This window comes from Morone saxatilis, unplaced genomic scaffold, assembly GCF_004916995.1.
Source record: "Morone saxatilis isolate NCDOM2014 unplaced genomic scaffold, NCSU_SB_2.0 Contig1, whole genome shotgun sequence".
NCBI classification, from domain to species: domain Eukaryota; kingdom Metazoa; phylum Chordata; class Actinopteri; family Moronidae; genus Morone; species Morone saxatilis.
Window position 1 is genome coordinate 12,790,374 of NW_023339651.1, and position 3,996 is coordinate 12,794,369.

Sequence of the window (3,996 nt, forward strand, 5' to 3'; positions counted from 1 at the left end):
GAGATGCTCTGACCCAGTCGTCATCATCACAATTTGACCCTTGTCAAAGTTGCTCAGATCCTCACGCTACACATTTTTCCTGCTTCTTACACATCAACTTTGAGGACAAAATTTGGTCATTGCACAGCCAGTCAGCTGAACATGCTAACAAATGCCAAGTGTACAATTAAACATATGTGAAGAAACCTTTCCAATAATGAAATGATAATATTAACTTGAGTCATTCACGGAAATTCCTCTGGAGAACAAAAACTGCATACATTGCCAATGTAACCTATGTAACTAATGTTCCCTCATTATAATTAGTGTCAAATAACATAGGTTTTTACATTAAACTACAGAACATATGGTCCCATAAAATAGTCTCAACAGTATTTCCACTTTTTTACTTTAAACCTCTACTCCATTACATTTCTGACAAATATACTGTAGTTTTTTTCAGATTAACATTTTACATGCTCAACAAGTTATTTTCTTGTAAACTATGGTGCATTGTTATAGATTTACTAACAACTCAAGGTTATAATGAAGATGGTAAATAAGTTCCACTGACCCACGGCATTGCTAATAATAACACAACAATAAAATATAAGATACATTATAATGTTTCTCCACCCCTGCACAATGTAGAACTGCTGCACTGATAGAGTGGAGGCAGACTCAGATGCTTATGGCTGAAAATAGAAATGAACTGAAAAAAGTTAGACATATGTTTATGCGCTACAGGTCGAGACCTGAGTGAGTCATACTGCACACCCCTGTGAATGAACCCAAAGAAGTGAATCACGCTCTCTGATTTCACTACCGACAGACGCTGCTCTGGATCTCTTGTCACAACCTGTGATCTCATGTGTTGTTTCTGTGAGGTGGAGACACAAGTTTGATTGGAGTGATAACACACACTGCTGGTTTCCAAGAGGTGATTAAAACAAGGCTCATGCAGTCTGAAGTGGTTGCTTTGCATCTGGTGTAAACACACCCGCCTATGTTGCCAGGGTAATCTCAATTCATCGCCATGGTTGGTAACAGGATATGACTGGATGCTTGTTGTTTGTCATTAAAACATCTGAGGAGAGAAATGGCTTTTATGAAGCAAACAAAAATCCTACTGAGAGAGCCCCTGTAAAAGATAATACATCATAAAACAAGATGAGATGCTTTGGAAAACCAACAGCTTGGAGGATTTTTTTTATTTGACTTTAAAACCACAAATCTGACTGCTTTGTGTCAGTAAAACAAAGAAATTACTTGGTATCTCAGTCTTGTCAAAGCAGAAGAATCAAAGAAACAATAGCTCTATATCTCATTAACTGCATTAACCTGGGTTGAAATACAAGGTGGCACGCACTGCCTCATTAATTATCTCATTGTATGTAATGTAGTTAAGACAGTTCTGCTCGCTCTTCAGTTTCAATGCATCATTAAAGTAAATCGATGGTCCGCTTGTGTGCTGTTGGATTGTGCTCTGCTGATGAGGTCACCAAACAATTGAAGGTCAAACTGACTTCAGAACAGAAACTTTAAAAGCAGCATTTTTCAAAATCTGAAGATTTGTAGCAAACATAAAAACTGTACACCAAAAGATAGATTGACTGTGTGAGCTAGAAAAATGCTCCTTTCCCCTGTCATATCTGTGATTTTCAGACTGAGTAGGAAGACAATTTCTCTTCCTCTTTTTGAACATGTTTGTCATCAAGCCTGCACTCGGCTTGCACTCGATTCAGAAGGACATAAATGATTTCATTCAGGGTGAAATAAGGTCTTTGTTCCAAAGAACCTTGGTTATCATCACAGAGGGAAATAATATTTAGAGTGCGTCCAGTGAATTACTTCCCTTCTCTTACACTGACAGGTCCTAAAAGAAAATATCTTCATCTGAGCAATGGGCTGATTTTAATAAAAATGGAACAAGAGGTCACAGAAAATTCTATGTTTACAAGCTACATTTATTCTGTTCTGTACTTCTAATTCATTTTGATATTTTTGTACTTTATTTGAGCATTTCCATTTCATACTATTTTTTGCTTCTTTAAATATTAGAGTTTTTAGTCCACTACATTTATCTTTTCAGATTGTGGTTATACATTGAATATATGATATCTCACACAATACAGTACATTATAAACATTTTACCAGTGTCTCCGTCTTTTTGTCTTTTCCTGGCAACCAAAAAAGAAACAGCGTCTAGTTGCAACCCATGTCATGTTTAAGGTGTCTTTGAGTTTTTCCCCTATAAACCTTGTCACATGGTTTCATTTAAGTAACTAAAGTTAAATTACCCCATTTTTTTAATTTGTGTAACAGAAATTTTATTTTGCTCTCCCATTATCACCTCATGACCCTCCAGATTTAATGTTTGACCCTTTGGAGGGGGCTGGAACCCTATGTTGGGAACCATTGGACTAAACTATGACTACCCAACATGCTACAGCAAGCATTTAAATGCTACTTACGCAATAATACATCATCATAGTGGCTGTTTTTTTATATATTTACTTTAGGTACAATACTTTTACTTTTTTAATGCTCGACTTTAACTTGTAATGAGTCTTTTTTTTAGTATTTGTATTGGTACTTTTACTAAATAGATCTGAATCTGAACCCTTCAGTTCTGTTTGTGGGTTTCAATCCCACCTGTAATGACTATTTTTATAACAGTATTCAACCATAATATTCTACATGCTACACTACTACAGGTTATCCTCTGGAATATGTAGTGTGTATGTATACATATAGATATAGATATATATGGATGTGATAACCAAACACTGTCAAACATTCTGATCTCATGTTGTTTCATCACTCATCACATAGAATTATTAATATATACATTATGTAATATCCTGTCATACTTTTCCGTATTTAACTTTATGTTGAAGAATAATGGTAACTATGTCCTTCACCTATTGATTACATAAGTTTCATCACTGAGTTCACATGTCTAAACTCTCGCCAGATACATCAGAAATGAGTCTGGAAAAAGATACAGCTCCACCCACAGCAATCAGACCAGAGCTGTAATCAGAGCTCATGAAGTGCAAACTGAACCTGAGAATAAACCCAGTCAACACAATAAAAATAAAAGCATTAACAGCACCTGATTAAGTGTCAAATGACCCACTCTGTCCTCTGTATCGGGATCAGGTCGTCCAGATATAATTACAATATGTTCTGAGGTTCTTGTTTAAGCTTGTTACGCAACACACTCAGGGGTTGATTAAATTTTGTCACATTACATAAGCATTTCTTGAAAGCTGGGTTCCCGACGCTGTAAAATGTTAGCAAACAGGAAAAGAGTTTAAAATTTAATCGTTCTTAAAGTACTTTGGCCTGTCTCACTGAACTGACTGAGTCTGAGTTGGGAAAGGTTGGCCCAAATCAAAACAGATGGAGCTATGCAGGGGAGCAATTTGGAAGTTAAAAGCTGCCTCGACTGAAAACATTTACGGCATTCCTCATTTGAAAGCAGTTTGGCCGGTCAGTGCATTTCAGGCAACCATCAAGCAAATGTTTGCCATTACGAAACTCTAAGACAGGAAGTGTAGCTTTGGAAGAGAAGGGTAAACACGCTGGCAACTACCACACACACGCACGCACGCACACACACACACACACACACACACTACCACCAATCAGCAGCTTTAAAGTTGAGGTTGCCTAGCAGCAAACAAAAGGTAGCCTACAAGCTTCCTCTCTGCTCTCCTCAGCAAACCCTCTGTGCTGCGGGCATCACTGTTTGGGATAAATTACTGTGATGAATGGAATCAGAAGCATTGTCTGCAGTGAGCATATTCCTTTTTTGTCCTGCAAAAATCTATTCATCTTATTGTGGCGATAATAACCCGAGAGCATTTTCTACTTCGAATAAGGTGCTTTGGTGATACTGACAGTACAAGGCACATAACTTTCATCATAATAACAGAAAAAACACCTGGATATACTGCTATATGATAGTTTCCAAAGTTTCCTTCATTAAAGTTTTCCTTTCTAGTGTAA